General features: G+C 43.6%; 1 pseudogene; it reads right to left on the bottom strand.

Moving 5' to 3' along the window:
- The window catches only part of LOC147706609 (cell adhesion molecule CEACAM6-like), a 236,267-nt pseudogene extending 217,672 nt beyond the window's left edge, over nucleotides 1-18,595 (bottom strand).
- Between the last annotated feature and the right edge of the window lie 529 nt (nucleotides 18,596-19,124).

Here is a 19,124-nt window from a genome sequence, read left to right as displayed (position 1 = left end):
CATGTAAAAAAAAGAGGTGGGGTGGGCGGGGGTGGGTTGGGTTGGGGTTGTAAAGTGGGATGAGGGAGCTCAAAGGAAAAAATAAAAACATAGCTGCTGCCCTCCATCACGTCGAAATAGTCGGCCCCTCTCTTGAAGGCACTGGTTCCCAGCCTACACTGCTGCCAATCCTGAAGCAAGTCTATCAACAGAAGCCTGCCCCATGTCTGATAGGGTATCTTGGACATCACCTGCCTCCCTTACTGGTGAGAATACTTATAGTATGCAACGCTTCTGCAGTACTAACAGGGTGTTCCTATCTTCTTCTTAAAATACTGTCTGTGGCTGTGTCTCCAACACCAATTCCAAACACCATCTCTACTTAAAAAGTGTTGTGAAAAAGAATTGTGTGAAAAGTGGGACGGGACCTCACGAAAACAGCCACCTGGGAACTGCTGACCGGTACTCATCAGTATAATCCACTTATCATCATCAGCACCTTCCCACTAAAACAAATGTGCAGGTAACGTGCTCAACTAAATAGTGAAACAAACTTCTAGCACTGTGATCCACTTTATTCGCTGCGGGGTGTCTGCTCATATTAAAAACAAAAAGCTACTTTTGAGCTTCGTTCCAACATATATGAAGCCAGCAGCCGAGCACCGAATAAAGTGGATCAAAGTGCTAGAGGTGCCTAGCTCGTTTTTAGAGGGCTAGAACCGATGTCTATATCATTGGTTGGCCCCCACTTAAATGCTTAAAACATCATTCCCAGTACAGTTAAAACCAAAGATGCAAAAAATGCCTTTACCTCCAGAAATATAATCATAGGGGTAACAATTGCCCCAACGTGTAGATTTCAAAGGTGTTACCAAAGTAATAGCCCACCGTCCTAGAATACGAAGGAGAGTAACAATGTATAGTAATCCACTATCTCCAACCACCAGCATCTCCAGTGAAACAAGTAGGTACCTGCAATACATATCAGTATCTACTATTGCAACAGTAACAATTGGCCAAACCTATCCCAATCAACCTCCTAATTGCTATTTAGGAAAAAGTCTTAATGAAACCTCAAACTAAAAGTAGTTTTAGTGCCCACATTCGATTATGCTAGTCATATCACATATACTGCTAGTTTAGCCTAGAGGCCCATCCTGTGGCCACTCAACATTATTATTCAGTACAGTATTGGAGCGATCTATATATTAAAAACCGCCCCATAGTCTCTGTTGACAACAAAATGCAAAGAACATGAACCGAGTAATATATAGACGCCTAACATGCAAATCCCCAAACAATAACGTGCACTGCCCTAATAAGAGACCAAGATCTACAACTCTTACGGAGCGAAGGCAAAAACGGATTAAGAGCAGCGGGAGTCAATTACCTGTGTAACATGGACGCGATCCTAGAAGCCGGTCATTCAAACCGGGCGCCATGTCTCTCCTAGAATATATAGAGAGAATCCTAATTATGGGGTCCATTAGGATGGCGGACGGATAAAGTCCGTCCGCCATCCTTTCGGGGGCAGGTACCGTCTGCCACAAGGGCAGAGGAACCGTGCCCCCAATTAGGATGCACCCACCACAGTGGCGGGTGCATCCGGCATTTTTAACATTGCGGCGGACGATGCTTAAAGCACCTGCCGCCGCAATGTGAAAAATGCTTGTAGTGCGTTTCACAGCACATCATGACAGGCACCGCACGGTGCCTGCAATGTTGTGCTGTGAAATGCAGGGGGGTACCATAGGTACCCCCCATGCGCACTACCCACCCCCCTACACCCTGGGGGCCCGCAACAGGCCCCCAAAGTAGGAACCGTATGCCTTTTCGTGACGGCATTGCCGCCACGCAAAGGCATTCCTCCCAGGCCAACCTAATATGGCTGGCGGTGTCTGATAGACACTGCCACCATATCAGGCCTTTTCCGCCTGCGTCGCAAGGCGACCGCAGCGGAAAAGCGGCGGACGGTCTTCCCCTCTGCCACGTCCCCCCGCCATTGTAATATGGCAGGGGGAAGAAAGGTGGCGGACGGGCAAGGATGGCGAACGGATCGCCACCACCTGCATGGCGGTGGCGATCCGTCCGCCATCCTAATGGACCCCTATGTCTGGCTTTTCGCATTGCGTCGTCCCCTAATCACGTGTGCCCAACATTATTTCCACGCGCCATATTGGACAAGAGTAATTTACAAATACCCAATCTTAGAGAAAGGCAGCGTAATCGGCTATTAGTTAGATTACAGCCAAACAAAATGTTTCACTACATCTAATATCACACTGTTATACTAAATGATTTTTTTAGAACAAATCACGAAAAAGTGTCCGATAATTATATCTATATCGGACCTCACATTTGCATCGGGCCATGCGCGAGCAGTGTCAAGCCACTAGTCACTTGTGTCTTAGACGCTACTCACCCGCGTCATATTAGAAAGGGGTGATAGACAAAGAAAAACAAAACTATGTTGATTATAGCTTGATCCCCTATTAGAAAATTTAAACTAGATAAAATACATCGGGCCTTTCCGGTACTACACTGGTATTTAGAATTATAAATCAATCCACAGAAGAATGTCCATTCATTCAATCTATGCTAAACTTCACCCTTATGTCGAGCCATGCACTAGTAGCAATAAGCCACTAGTCACGTGTGTTAGACGCCACTCACTCTTTGTTTTTACAAAGCCTATGCATACCTAAAATGTAGCATGTTTTCGCTAATAATTATTAACATGTTTGAATTACTTAACAATCAATTGTTTATGGCACCAAAAACAGTGTATCAACCCTTCTGAAAGTATAGTATCAGACGTCGTATATTCACGAAAAGCTAAAATCAAGACTATGGACATAGTCAACAAAGCCAAATGCCCGATCCCACTTTATATGTGCTTGGGGAGTGTGTACAGATATATGTAATGACCATTAAGAAGAAAGAGATATATGTGGATGACCCACAACAATATATCAATAGAACAAAGCGAAGAAAAGAGAAATTAAAAAGAGGGAATCAGTGAAGATAAGGAAAAGTATAACAAAAAAACAAACAAACAATAGAACGATATATCGCCTACATACAGTCAAAAATTTGATAATAAACACAAACATATATATACAACATCAAGCATATTGGCAGCAGAAAAAAGGCACATTGGAGAAACACATGTAGAAGATTCACATAAATACATGGCATCTTATTAATACAGAGCATAGCAGCACTTGACACCCTAATACGGGGAATATATGTTCTATGCTTACCCCAGAACTGATATTGATACTAGTCATATCCTCTATGGAGTCAGAGGAAATAGTGCATCTCCTTATCTGTATTATGGCCTAAACTGGACGTCCTCAAGAAACAAATCCACCTGGATTCCTTCTGTCTTAGTAACAACTCCATATTGCCCCCCCTGGTTGGCACAGGTACATGATCAATGGCATGAAACCAGAATGATAGATCCTCAGGTTGTTCTTTAGTATAGTGGTTTGTTATTGGATACCTGTCATCTTTAGTTCGAATAGCTTGACTATGTTCGTGTATCCTTAGCTTCAGGGAACGAATAGTGCTACCAACATATTTGGTACCACATTTGCAGCCCAGAATGTATACCACATGTGTAGCATTGCAATTCTTGAAGTAATCAATTTTATATCTCTTTGGTGTGTTATAATTGAAATCCATGGTTCTATTCTTGCCCGAGGGACAGATGTTACACGTCCCACAGGTAAAAAAGCCTCTTGGCTTAGCTGGTAACCAGGTCTGTGTTTCTTTAGGAGATGTCACATAGCTTGGACATAAGGTGTTTCTCAGAGCTACCACCTGCTTTAGTACTACATAGTTTTTTTCAATCAATTCCTTTTGTGGCATGCTATTAATTTCTTCTTCTAATATTTCTATCCCAGATTGTAACTTTTCCCCTTTCTCTGGAGCATGTTTAACTAGAATCTGCATCATGATGGTGGAAGCCCCCTCTAGGTTACATTCCCATTCCTTTAATAAGTCCCCACTCAGGTTTTCAAATGTGGGGAAAATCAGTATTCCTAGACCCTGTGGGATTTTGCCATTTTTCACATATCATCGCAATATTTAAATTTTTCACGTTAAGGTCATGGATGATTTATACACTTTGGAAGCTCCTAAGAGGTTTACAGCAAAAATTACACATAAAATCTCGATGGCTGAAAAGTTAGCCCATAAAAGACTCAATAGTGACCATAATATCGTAATACGAGAGGCGGACAGGGGCAGGAACATCGTTGTAATGAACAAAAATAATTACTTACAGGAAATTAATAGACAACTGAGTAATGGTCTATACTATCGAGAGATCAAAAACAACCCCATTCCAACCAGCACGGGCATGATTAATGCTAAGTTGGTAGAATGGAGGGAAACCGGCCTACTGAGTGAAGATGAGTGTAGGTTTCTCTGGGTTGATTGCCCGTCCTTTCAATGCATCTATGTACTTCCTAAGATACATAAGGGCGGGCAGTTTCCACCTCAAAGGCCCATTATTTCTGGTGTGGGTTCTCCTACTGAGAAGATCTCACAATTTGTGGACTTGAATCTGCAGAAATATGTCCCTAACCTACCATCCTATGTTAGGGACAGTAAAGATATACCTATGAAACTCAAGGATTTTGAATGGTCGGTCGAACTACTGTTTGTTACACTTGATGTAGAAAGTCTCTACAGGTGTATAGACAAAGAAATGGGGATCAGAGCAGTACAATCATTTTTGGACAGAGATGATGCTTGCTTTTATGATTACAATGAAATGATCGGCTGAATAGAATAACGAACACCCTGCCAGGGTCAATTAGAAGGTCCCACAGGAGGATCCTTACATAGGAATAACGGGTGACAAGGGACACCTATCTGAGCAGTGTAGGTATTAATTTGAGATTCAATCCACTTTCTTGGAAAAATATATATATTTTATTTACAATAAGTCAAAAACATATACATTCTAAATGAGCAAGAAGTCATAAAATGTCATAAGTGCAAAACATTTTTTTTGGAAGACATTATTTCAATTCCCACATATTCCCTCAGTCACTCAACACATGTATTCTCATTCACAGCTTCAGACAGTCAGCTCATTCATAATCCTCTTTTAAATTGATACATAGCAGTCTGGGGAAGGATTTGAACAATGGCCCCTATAGGCTGCAATAATAACATGGAGGCACGGTGCAGTGGATGGTATATCAAAGCTCGTGCTGCATAGGTGCCATCCAAGTAAGTCACGCCAACGCGCATTTCGATGCTGGGCCTAATAGGGCTGCATCTTCATCAGGGCAATGGAGACCATGGGAAGGGGCAGGACAGTAATAGGATATAGACAGGACATCTTGCAAAAAGCTGAATCTAGGATTAATAATGTGAGTATCGATGTTACTCTGCAGGATAAACCGATTTCAGACAAATCAAACAAGAAAGCAAGATTCATAACTCAATACACTGCACATAGTAGGGTTATTTTTAATTACTTCCGTAAACACTGGCACTTGTTGACTGAGGTCCCGGGGTAGAAGGATTCTATTGAAAATAGACCTCAGATTACATATCGGAAAGGAGTAGGTCTGAGAAACACCTTATGTCCAAGCTATGTGACATCTCTAAAAGAAACACAGACCTGGTTACAAGCTAAGCCAAAAGGCGTTTTTACCTGTGGGACGGGTAACATCTGTCCCTCGGGCAAGAATAGAACCCTGGATTTCAGTTATAACACAACAAAGAGATATAAAAATGATTACTTCATGAATTGCAATACTACACATGTGGTATACATTCTGGGCTGCAAATGTGGTACCATATATGTTGGTAGCGCTATACGTTCTCTGAAGCTAAGGATACAGGAACATAGACGAGCAATTTGATCTAAAGATGACAGGTATCCAATAATGAACCACTATACTAAAGAACATTTTGAGGATCTATCATTCTGGTTTCATTCCATTGATCATGTACCTGTGCCAACCAGGGGGGGCAACAGGGAGTTGTTACTAAGACAGAAGGAATCCAGGTGGATATGGTGCTTGAGGGCTACCAGTTTAGGCCATAATACAGATGGAGAGATGCACCATTTTCTCTGACTCCATAGAGGATATGACTAGTATCAATATCAGTTCTGTGGTAAGCATAGAACATATATTCCCCTTATATAGGGTGTCAAGTGCTGCTATGCTCTGTATTATTAAGATGCCATGCATTTATGTGAATCTTCTAGATCTGTTTCTCTAATGTGCCTTTTTTCTGCTGCCAATATGCTTGATGTTGTATATATGTGTTTGTGTTTATTATCAAATTTTTGACTGTATATATGCGATATATCGTATTGTTTGAAACTGGTGTGGGAGCACACTGCTTCACCTCCCAGCAGAGTCGCCCCTGGGCATCATGGTAGATGCAGTTCAGATCGACAAGCGAGTACACTTGGAAAGTCTTGAGTATTTCACCAGGTGGGTGCAGATTAGTGCTGGCCATCTTTGGACACGTGTTTCTGGTTATTATCTGTCATCAGCAAAGATTAGGCAAAATTATTTGGGGTTGCTGAGCAGGCTGCCGTTATCTTGGAACGCAGTGTCACAGGGATTCCGTGCTCAGACAGAACTGTGCATAGAGGCTTGGAACTTTAGTGAATTAGGGTGTGCCTAAACTCACCTTAGTACCCAAAAATCCCCTACCAGACTAGCTACAGTGTCTCATTGGTCATCATAAACTCCCAATGCTTAGACAAAGCAGAACATGGACTTAGTACACCTCAGGTAACGTGGAACACATGAACACTCTTTTGTTATATATCAGTGTAACAACATATTATTCTCGTATGAATCAAAAACATTCTACTAGGCTCAAAGCTAAAGTAACAACTATGTGTCGTGTGCAAAAGCAGCAGAAAGGTAAAATGGCGTTTAAACCCCTAAAAAGCTCATGCGAACTTAACACAGCATAAGGCTATATATATCTATACATCACGCTCCCTTGATCCGAGCACGTATCAGGTAAGATAAGATAAGATAAGATAAGATAAGATAAGATAGGGGACTCAATTGTTGAAAGCAGAGTTCAATAAAACGTTCAGTTCGAAATCGAGTAGGTGAGGAAAAATAATGTAGTCCGCCCAAAAATCCAAAATCTCACCAGCATGACATTGTAATGTCCACTGTTAGTAAATCCAATAGGTCTGATTAAAAAAAATAATGGCCATCATAATTCGGAAATTTTTTTGAGAGAAAGAAAAAAATCATGACATCAAAGGCCTCAATAGGAGTCAGCCTTAAACTGAGTAAGCGAAATAAGCAGCAACCGCTTCCAAAAAGAAGTCACTGTTATCATCCGAAAATAACTCAGGCATCCAATTTAATAGTGAGAAAGAACATACATGCTCTTCAATTACCGGAGCCTCTAGTACCATCAGAGGACAACTCAGTGGGTTCTCAACGAAGCTGTGTGCCAAGAAATCTTGCGCCGCTGCGAATATATTCTAACGACCCAGAACTCCATGCATCGCTGCAAAGGCCATAATCCCTCCGTCTGAACAAAGCAATTCATGAGTAACTAAGGGACTCATGAGATGATTATAACCCACTTCAGGAGACACCAAATTGCAGAGACACAAATCCAGGGCCCATTCGAAATCACAGCTCAGGCAATGAAAGACAGGCTGGACACAGGTGAAATAGGAAAATCGAACGATAATCCATAGGTGGCAAGGGACAGAGCAACATAGTACTCAAGCATCCTGTTGCAAAACAGAGCTAACTGCTCCTGCTTGTTTGTGAACACAGGACGGGCATCCATTTTGAATTAAACAAAATAGCAACAAAAAGCCAGCAGCCAGCGCCAGTAAAACGGGAAATCCACCAAATAGGCTGGAAAAAATCGAATGGAAGAAAGCAGAATTGACTCCAAATATCTTTTGGAAAAAAGTCACTAGACCACTGCTCACTACTTTAAAAAAAGTGAGCCAGCCCCGAAGTGGAGGACGCGTTAAAGATTGTATGAATCAGCTCACCAAAATGTAAAGGAAGGTCAATATTTAATAAAGCATGCACTTCTGTGCGGGTGTGAGCTACGTGAAGGACAAATGTTTCGCGAGTAGATGTCAGGCCAACTTCTTTTTGTGACAATAATGCTCTTATTCTGCTCATCTTATTGAACTCTGACTTCAAGGTCGGAATTCTCGGTCAGATGGAAACATCCAGGGGGCATATTATCAAGGGGGTTTATCTCCGATTTTTGGGCTTTAAAAGCCAAGAAAGCGGAGATAAAATGATCTCCCTATTACCAAGCTGTCACTAACACCAGTTAGCAACAGCTAGTTGGAGATAGCGACCATCTTGGGCCCCGCTTTGCATGTCAGTGAAATTTATCACTAATGACATGCAAAGTGGGCGCACCAAGATGTTAGCGACTGGAAACAGTCACTAACATCGCTATCTCCTATTACCAACTTTTGGAGATATTCGCGCTAAGCGCGAATATCTCCAAAAGCTAACACCTGCCCCTGAGCAGTTCTTAACCATGTTATCCAATGGTAGGTGGATAACATGGCTAAGAGCATTAGCTCGGTAATGCATGAATATCGCTGACTTTTCAGCGATATTCATGCATTTCGGTCGATTTTTATCACTTAGGAGATAAACCTCGATAATAGCAAGGTTCCTAAGCGATAAAAATCGCCGCAGCTCGGCGATACAAATATTGCCGCTAAGCCAACATAGCGATAATTATCGCTAGTTGTTGGTAATATGCCCCCAGGTTCCCATGCGGGGTGGATACAGCACATTTTTACACCAAACCACACGCTCACTGACTGTTACAACATAAGCTATGCCTTTCAATAACCCACAGCAATTGTTATTTCTACACGCGCCTTTCTCACGCGCCTTTCTCACGTGCTAATTCTTGTGCAATCTAGTATTTGTATTCTTTCAAATGTGTATGTCTCATGCCACGGCACGATCTGTTATCGGGCTGTTCTACTGTGGACATAAGGTTAAGTCAGTTGTTGTGCGCTGACCGGTGCCGCAGGATGTGTTGCTGGTGGTGCTTCCTTTTCCACGAATAAACTTATTTTAAATCCAATTTTATGAGTGATTCATACTCTACAGCAACCTTCATTATTTAAAAGTAAATGACTCCTGTTTGCTAATAAAGTAAAAGTTGGGACAATAGCAGGCACCGGTATACCTTTCAAAACACATGCTAAATTAGGGCGGTCTTGGTTACAGGAGCCATGCAATTGGATGTGTCTACACATTAATGAGTGATCTGGTGTTTCTGTACACTCTTCCCCTTTCAGATAAACCTCCTTTCCGTCCCTAAGGCATCTGTAAGTGAAAAGGAGAGACCAGGCTTCATGTAAATATGAGCTACCAAGTGGCTCGTATCTGCCGATGGCAAAATATTTCATGCAATTTGTAAACTGGAAAAGCACAAAAGGCAAAGTTATTAACCAGTGGATAAGCCACGTTGCAGCCGTGACCTCTGCCACCGAAAAGGGCAAAGACTACAAGCGTTCAATGTGTAACATGGAAAAAGAAGCATCTCTCATTGAAAGCAAACGTTGCTTTTCAGTTAAATTAAAAGGTGCAAACAGAGATGTGACATTAATGTAATTCCAAGGCACTTTTCCGTTTTTTAGTGTCTGCAGGGTCCACGCAAACTGCATAATAGAACACAATTTATTTTGACCATGGTATAAAACAGACACTTCATCCTGTACAATTTCAACAACAGATGACACAATATTATCTAATGTGTAAATTCGGGAGGAAAGGGTGTTAATACTGTTATCCACAACTGAAAGCACTTTTTCGAAATTAGCCTGATCAATTGACCTAAGGCGAGTAGCCGCTTCAATCTGTGATGTTTTTCATAGTTCATTATAAATGGCATAGATCCATCTTTTAGATCTACCTTTAGCCGGGCCCTTAATGAAGTAATTCAAGTCAACCTCGTCGGTCAGTTTAGATAAATGTAATTTTACTGACGCCAATGTTGAGTGCTTGAGCCAATTCTGACATAATTTGCCTACAGAATAAGTGGTAACAGAATGATCACTCTCAAAACGGGGATCTACTCTGACTTGTGTAAAACCCTCAGCTAGGCCCAAAAAATGATGCTGGCACGAATCTGCACTTCTTTGCCACAGCAATCAACCCCTGGGATCCAAACTGGATATGTTAAAGGATGAATTTAGCAAAAGGGTCTGCAACTCTCTAATCGAAAATTTTGTTGAATTTTCCCAACCCGAATATTCTTCCAAATCAGGGAAAGAAGGAGTATTCAGTTTTTTAGAAGTAGCCAATCAAAAGCATGTTGTCTGGGAGATAGTAGAATTCAAAAACAACATATGATTTGGGATGAGCCATGTACGGTACAAAGCCTCAGTGCCTCGTACCTGCCAACTTTTAGAACCCCAAACTGATTTAAGGTCAATTGTTTCCATCCACAACTCGTAGCCACCCACAGAAAGTACTTCGAATACAACTACTTAGTATCGGTAAGTCTAACCTTGGACATGGATTTATCTGACATTTTAAAATAAAATGAAGCGGGGTTGGACTGATTAAAGTCAGTAAAATAAGTGTACTTTTTCAAACATGTGTTTGAGCTGCCTCTTAAAGGAGCTGGGCAATGTTCCCACTGGGTATAATTCACAGTACTTGAAACAAAACAAATCATCATAATTAGCAGATTCTAAATATAAATCTTCAGCATCAAAGGCAGCATAATATTTCAAATCAGCAAACAAAGCCTCTACGGCCTGAACATCCCTATCATCAGAACATATGTTTTGTTGAACCACATCCCCCATGTTAACTCTAAGCACATTAGGAACATTAATAACTTCAGTCGGTCCATGGATTTGAAATGTAACTGCATCCCAGACTATTCCATCCAGGACAGACCACGCGGTGATGTTAACAAAGGCCAAGTCTCTTTTCAATCTGTGTGCTGAATGTGATGAGGAGTGGGGAGCCAATGTTCCATTTAGATGTCTAATGCATGTTCTCTCCTCGACATAATGCCCATTGACAAACCGGGAAAAATAAAACACAAAACCAATTGACATAAAAAGATAGAGAGCAAAAAGCCCCAGCCAAATGTAAGTCCAAGGGGGAATTAAAAAATGTTTTTTAAACAATGTCGCATAGGCTCTCAGCCCAGAGGGCTTCCCTGAAGTACGTGAAATAGTGTCAAATGAAAATCTGGATTCTGTGGCTAAACAAGTTTGCAAATCAGGCATCGATAAGTCAGTTGGGTAGGTGTAACCTGTATCATCAAGGTGAGTACCAGGCAAAGCACTCAATAAAGGACTTGAAACTGCTGGCATCTCAAGGGCCACCTTCGGTGCGCGATCCGAAGCAGTGGTCAAAACAGAATTTCTCACTATTGAAGGACATGAGACTGCCGGTGTCATGCTAAGAAGAATCAGCCACTCTGTGTATTTTGAAATTGCCAATGGAGATATACCTGTTCTCTTTACGACCTGGAAGTGGTGGTAAAATGACTGTTCTTGTGCCCTTCACTCCAAGCACGGGAACCGGAGCACGGTATGAGGGACCAAATTCCTTTACATTGGAAATTCAGCCATTACATGGATCCTAGTAAATTGTTCCATGCTATAACTATCGACAATTTGTTTAATAATGGGATAAAATCCCCTATTGTAATTTTGAATGTTTATATTCCTCCGGAAGAGTGTTTTAATGTGCTTTTAAAGCAGGTATTTCGATACATTGACCTAATCAAAAATGTCCCATCCCCCCCGGACATTTTGTTGGTAGGAGACCTGAATTGTAAAATTTCTAATTTTAGCCTGAATTTATTTAGGAATAAACCTAAAGAAGAGGCGTATCTTGTTCCGCAGGCACTCTTCCCTGATAAATTAGTGACAAATAAAAGAGGGAAGATCCTGCTAAATGAATTAGAGGCCGTCGATGGACTTATATTAAATGGGAGATTTCCGTCTGACGTGCCTGCAAAAGTTACTCACAAGTCTCCGTTTGGGTCCTCCATCTTGGATTATGTTATTTCAGACTACGGTTTGTTTCCTCTTGTTCAGGATATTAAGATAATATTTACTCCTTTGAGCGACCATAGTATATTGCTTGTTACTATTTCCTTAAAGCCTCTGACAATGGCACCTTGGTCTCTTAAGAGTAGTGATGTTGCCTTCCACGCTTCCTCGGGAAGGTGCTATTGGAATCCCACCGCCATTAGTGGGGTACAGGATTTTCTAGACGAGACCCTACTAACCTTAAATGAGTGGCATGGGAATGAAATAGCATATTTTGAAGAATTTGTACGTAATATTACTTCTTATGCCAAAAAAAATTTTCGACCAAGAAATAGGGTAGCGGTCCCGAGTATACTGCGTTGCCTGAATAAGGAAATAAACAAACTGGTTCGCAAACAATATCTTGATAGAGTCATGGATCGTGGTAAAGAAATATCAAGGTTAAAAAGAAAGAGAAGCAGAGTCCAGTTAAAATTAAAAAAAGTAAGGGAGGACAATGTATGGATTAATTTGAGGGAATCGGTGGTCCATGGTAGGACTAGAGATTTTTGGACAATAATTGGTAAGGGGTGTGGGTCTAGACTAGGCCCCTCCCCTATCCCTATAGCTGAAGAGGATTGGATATCTTATATTCGGGAACTCTATGCAGGGAATGGGATTTTAAGTGACGATATTGACACTAGTGTTAATTTAGGCAATGATATCGCCATTAGTGTTACTCCCCTGGGTCCTACTAACTACCCCGTTGAGAAGGAAATTGAGATGGCGATAAAAAGCATGCGGGTCTCCGGGGCAATGGGACCCGATGAACTCCCTATGAGGGTCCTGAAATCTGATCCTGTAAGGTGGAGTAAAATTCTGTTTCCCCTGTTCAAAGCATGTTTTATGACGAAAATGGTCCCTGATTCGTGGAGGGGTAGTATCCTGGTCCCTATTTTTAGGAAGGGAGTTAGGGACAGCCCCAGTAATTATCGGCTGATTGCTCTCCTCGACTCCATCGGAAAAGTGTTTGCGAAATGTTTACTAAAAGCCCTCTCCGGTTGGGTAGAGGAGAATAATATTTTGCCGCTAGAACAGACTGGTTTTCGTAGGGACCACGGTACGTTAGATAACCTTACCGCCCTTCATGTGGTTACTGATAAGTATGTTCAGGTGAGAGGTGGGGTGGTGTATGCTGCCTTTATCGATTTCTTCACAGCGTTCGATAAAGTGGACCGCGGAACGCTGTGGAGAAAATTGGCAGTGCTTGGTCTGCCATCCTATCTATTGGAGCTGGTGCGGGCTCTACATACAGAGACCTGGTGTAGGGTGTTGATGGGGGGCGGAAGGGGTTTATCGGATATAATTCCTTCTTTGAATGGCCTTAAGCAAGGTTGTTTGTTGGCCCCCCTTTTGTTTTCCCTGTACACGGTGGACCTCCCCGCTGCCCTTTCTTCTAGTGATCTTTGGACTGGGTAAGAGTGGTCTGCTCAATTCAGACACTCTGTTCATCACCACCCCCTTTTGTAAATCGATTTTGGCCACTATAGGTGTGGCAGGGTACACTCAGACATGAGTCCCTTTCTCACTGCTCCATCAGGATTCAAGCAAGCCGGGCCGAAGAGGCTGAAATGCCAGAAACCGGTCCCCGGTAGCTTGTCTCCTTTCTGGTAAAGAATTGGCTTGGTAGTTTAGTCTGCCCTGTTCCCATGATGCACTGGGCCAGGGACAGACTGATTTGCATATAGCCAGATTCTGAGCTGGGATGGGGCAGTGAGATAAATAACGGTGATGGATCAAGCCCTGATCTTTGGACTGGGTAAGAGTGGTCTGCTCAATTCAGACACTCTGTTCATCACCACCCCCTTTTGTAAATCGATTTTGGCCACTATAGGTGTGGCAGGGTATACTCAGACATGAGTCCCTTTCTCACTGCTCCATCAGGATTCAAGCAAGCCGGGCCGAAGAGGCTGAAATGCCAGAAACCGGCCCCCGGTAGCTTGTCTCCTTTCTGGTAAAGAATTGGCTTGGTAGTTTAGTCTGCCCTGTTCCCATGATGCACTGGGCCAGGGACAGACTGATTTGCATATAGCCAGATTCTGAGCTGGGATGGGGCAGTGAGATAAATAACGGTGATGGATCAAGCCCTGATCTTTGGACTGGGTAAGAGTGGTCTGCTCAATTCAGACACTCTGTTCATCACCACCCCCTTTTGTAAATCGATTTTGGCCACTATAGGTGTGGCAGGGTACACTCAGACATGAGTCCCTTTCTCACTGCTCCATCAGGATTCAAGCAAGCCGGGCCGAAGAGGCTGAAATGCCAGAAACCGGTCCCCGGTAGCTTGTCTCCTTTCTGGTAAAGAATTGGCTTGGTAGTTTAGTCTGCCCTGTTCCCATGATGCACTGGGCCAGGGACAGACTGATTTGCATATAGCCAGATTCTGAGCTGGGATGGGGCAGTGAGATAAATAACGGTGATGGATCAAGCCCTGATCTTTGGACTGGGTAAGAGTGGTCTGCTCAATTCAGACACTCTGTTCATCACCACCCCCTTTTGTAAATCGATTTTGGCCACTATAGGTGTGGCAGGGTATACTCAGACATGAGTCCCTTTCTCACTGCTCCATCAGGATTCAAGCAAGCCGGGCCGAAGAGGCTGAAATGCCAGAAACCGGTCCCCGGTAGCTTGTCTCCTTTCTGGTAAAGAATTGGCTTGGTAGTTTAGTCTGCCCTGTTCCCATGATGCACTGGGCCAGGGACAGACTGATTTGCATATAGCCAGATTCTGAGCTGGGATGGGGCAGTGAGATAAATAACGGTGATGGATCAAGCCCTGATCTTTGGACTGGGTAAGAGTGGTCTGCTCAATTCAGACACTCTGTTCATCACCACCCCCTTTTGTAAATCGATTTTGGCCACTATAGGTGTGGCAGGGTATACTCAGACATGAGTCCCTTTCTCACTGCTCCATCAGGATTCAAGCAAGCCGGGCCGAAGAGGCTGAAATGCCAGAAACCGGTCCCCGGTAGCTTGTCTCCTTTCTGGTAAAGAATTGGCTTGGTAGTTTAGTCTGCCCTGTTCCCATGATGCACTGGGCCAGGGACAGACTGATTTGCATATAGCCAGATTCTGAGCTGGGATGGGGCAGTGAGATAAATAATGGTGATGGATCAAGCCCTGATCTTTGGACTGGGTAAGAGTGGTCTGCTCAATTCAGACACTCTGTTCATCACCACCCCCTTTTGTAAATCGATTTTGGCCACTATAGGTGTGGCAGGGTATACTCAGACATGAGTCCCTTTCTCACTGCTCCATCAGGATTCAAGCAAGCCGGGCCGAAGAGGCTGAAATGCCAGAAACCGGTCCCCGGTAGCTTGTCTCCTTTCTGGTAAAGAATTGGCTTGGTAGTTTAGTCTGCCCTGTTCCCATGATGCACTGGGCCAGGGACAGACTGATTTGCATATAGCCAGATTCTGAGCTGGGATGGGGCAGTGAGATAAATAACGGTGATGGATCAAGCCCTGATCTTTGGACTGGGTAAGAGTGGTCTGCTCAATTCAGACACTCTGTTCATCACCACCCCCTTTTGTAAATCTCTTTCTTCTAGTGAGGGCATTGCCCCGGTGCTCGGGGGGTCCCCTATATCTTGCCTGATGTACGCCGATGATGTTCTTATTTTTGATTTATCCCCTAAAGGACTTGCAAATCGGCTAAATGCGCTTCATATGTTTGCTGTGTCACATCATATGAAGATCAACATCACTGAAAGTAAAGTTATGTGTATAGCTGGTAAGAAGAGGTGCCGCTCTGTTAATTTTGGTTGGTTTATAGGGGGCCAAAAACTTGAGGTGGTAAAGTCCTATACTTTTTTGGGGAAAATTATCATGGCTAATTTGAGTGAGAAACTCCACATAGAGCACTGTACACGCAAAGCTATTGCCCACGGCAAAGGTCTAAACTCTCTTTACCATGCAACGGGGAAACGGCACTTTCCGATTTTATTGGAAGTGTATAGATCTAAAATCCCCGCAACAATATTGTATGGTATTGAACTCATAGACGTGAAAAAGTGGGACTTTTGCCATAAGATAGAGGGTAAACTCCTAAGATCTCTCTCTTCCCTAAACACTGCGTGCCCTTTAGCTGCCTGTAGGCTGGATTTCGGCCTTAGGAGTAGCTGGGTACAGGGACTATCGGCCCTTGTTAGATGGGTGGCCTGCCTTGCAAGAGCTGAGGTAGGGACAATGAGAGCTATCCTCAAAAGTGAATGTTATGTTATGTTATGTTATGTTAACTGTATTTATTACGCGCGCAGCTGCCCCAGCAAAGGGGCGTCCTGGCGCGAGGACAAAAACCAGGGGACCGAACCTAAGAAAACACAACAACAACAGAACTAGGGTGCCAAGGGGAAAAGGAAGGTTTTTACCGCCTTCCAGAAAGCGAGGAGCCCCTCGATGGCCCGGATATGGACAGGCAATGAATTCCATAGCTTAGCAGCAAGGACTTGAAAGGAACGTCCGCCAGCCCTGGATCTCTTAAAGCGGGGAATTGTGGCAAGATGTAAAGCAGAGGACCTCAGAGTGCGAGTAGGCACATAGGGAGAGATGAGTTGCTGGAGAATAGGAGGGGAAGAGAATTTAAGGATTTTAAAAATCAAAATCAAAGTTTTAAATTTAATTCTCTGTGCCACTGGGAGCCAATGGAGGTTATAGATAGTTCTCCTAGCTGAGCAGAATTTGGGCAAGCCAACCAGAGCCCTGGCGGCAGCGTTCTGAACACGTTGGAGGCGGGAGAGCTCAGCCTGGTTGACTCCAAGAAAAAGGGAGTTGGCGTAGTCCAATTTGGACAAGATCATGGCTTGCACGATAAGTTGGCGGGTGGGAGCGTCAAAAAATTTAAAAGTGGACCGAAGCTGACGCAGAATCCCAAAACAAGATGCAGCAGTCTTTTTAGTATGGGTGGAAAAACTCAACTGGGAGTCAAACCACACCCCGAGGTTTTTTACTTCAGTAACGGGGGTAGGAGTGGAGCCGAGCTCTTGAGGCCACCAGCTATCACCCTACAGATGAATTTGTTTTCCCACAATGAGCACCTCGGTTTTCTTAGCGTTCAATTGCAGGAAATTGTCATTCATCCACTGGGCCACGGATATAAGTCCCTCGCGGAACTTGGCTGCCTCGAGATCGGAAGCCCCACTAAGTGCAACCGCCAGCTGAGTGTCGTCTGCGTAGGACACGATGGAAAGGTTCCCACGCATGGCGACATCAGCTAGCGGCTGGACATAAAGATTAAATAAGGTGGGGCTTAAAGCCGATCCCTGTGGATCTCCCTGGGCAATCACATGTGGTTTGGATTCGAAGGGGGGAGTAGTGACCCTGAAGGAGCGATCAGATAGAAAAGATCTGAACCAATCAAGAGCCAACTTGTCCACCCCAGCCTCAACCAGACGTTGGAGTAGGATGTCATGGGAGACAGTGTCAAAGGCGGCACTTAGATCGAGAAGCACAAGTGCCGCCGTATGACCAGAATCCACCAACATACGAAGGTGTTCAGCCATGTACAGGAGCGCAGTCTCAGTACTGTGACCGGGCCTAAAACCATTCTGCGTAGGATCTAAAATGTTCGCAGAATGGAGATGGTTAGCTAGAATGGTATTGACATGAGCCTCAGTCAATTTGGCAGCCCACGGGAGGAGCAAAATGGGGCGATAGTTTTCTGCTTTTTTGGGGTCCAGAGCAGGTTTCTTCAGAATAGGGACCACCTGAGCCTGTTTCCAGGCAAGGGGTACCGAACCCGAAGTCAAGGACAGATTGATAAGTTCACGAAGAGGAGGGAGACAAAAGGAAGGGGAATCTCTGAATTGTGCAGGCCGCAGGGGGTCTTTAGGAGAGCCTGATTTCACCCTGATAACAAGTTTATCAAACTCCTCCATGGAGAGCTCTGAGAGATGGGATAATGACATAGGGGTTTTAGAAGTAGCTGTGGTACTGTGGCGAGGGTCAGTAGAATTGGGAAAGGCGCGATAAATACCTTCCACTTTGTCAACAAAAAAAGTGGCCAAATCCTCACAATGGGAGGGAGAGCAGATCACAGTAGTAGAGGTTCTGCAGGTGGCAAGGTCTTTCAATGCTTTAATGATAAGTTTGCTAGGGTTGTTGCTAGCATTGAACTCACGAGAGAAGTGGGAGGCTCGGGCCCTACAAATAGCTCTGTGATATTTCTTGGTGGTGGCGCGGTACAAGGCTTTCTTGGCCGGATCATAAGACTTGCGCCACAATCTTTCGGCTTGTTTACACGATTTTTTTTGTAGCCGAAGAGTGTCGTCATACCAGGGGCTGGAATGAGTGCGCTGTTGTTTGGACAGGGCAAGAGGAATAAGCTTGTCTAGCGCATTGGTAAGCCAGCTACAGTAAGAGTTGTAACCGGATTCTACATCTGTAAAAGGGGCCAAAGGGACTTCGTCTAGCAGCTGATGAAAATCATTGATTTTTAACTTTTTCCAAGGGCGCCTGAGAATGGCGGGAGTAGAGGCGACTACAGGATGATCCTCAAGTAGCAGATGGCATTCAATTAGGTGGTGGTCTGTCCAGGCCATAGGTCTAGGGGGCAGTACTTTGGCCGATGTTATGGAAGTAAAAAAAGGATCTAGGATATGACCACCAATGTGCGTATTATGTCGAACTAATTGAAAAAGTTGGAGAGCCTCCAAGTCAGCACATGTACTGCTGGCCGCCGAGGTAATTTTAATGAGTTTTCTCAACTTGTGCGTAATTTTAGAAAAGCTGTAATCCTCCTAAAATTAGATGAAACTGCTTTGTTTTTGTATTCTTCTTTACAGTTAAAACTTGTTTTAAAAGCAGCTTCATGGGACTTGTTTCCAGACGGATAAAAAAGTAATTTGTGGAAAAAGGAAGGTAGATCATCTCCTTGATTCCTATCTGTGGAAACTCCCTCAACCCTATGTAAGATGGAACCTACCACATGGTATCCGTAGATTTTGGTTTCTTTTACGTTATGATTTATTACCGTTAAACCGACTGTTATCTAAATGGAATGGCTCCTCTCCTATGTGTAATTTTTGTAAAGTAAATATCCAGGACTGTATGCATGTGTTGCTGATTTGC

Source organism: Lissotriton vulgaris, chromosome 7 (assembly GCF_964263255.1).
Source record: "Lissotriton vulgaris chromosome 7, aLisVul1.2, whole genome shotgun sequence".
NCBI classification, from domain to species: Eukaryota; Metazoa; Chordata; class Amphibia; order Caudata; family Salamandridae; genus Lissotriton; species Lissotriton vulgaris.
Note: the sequence above shows the minus strand (reverse complement) of the source record. Positions and strands in the feature narration are given on the sequence as shown.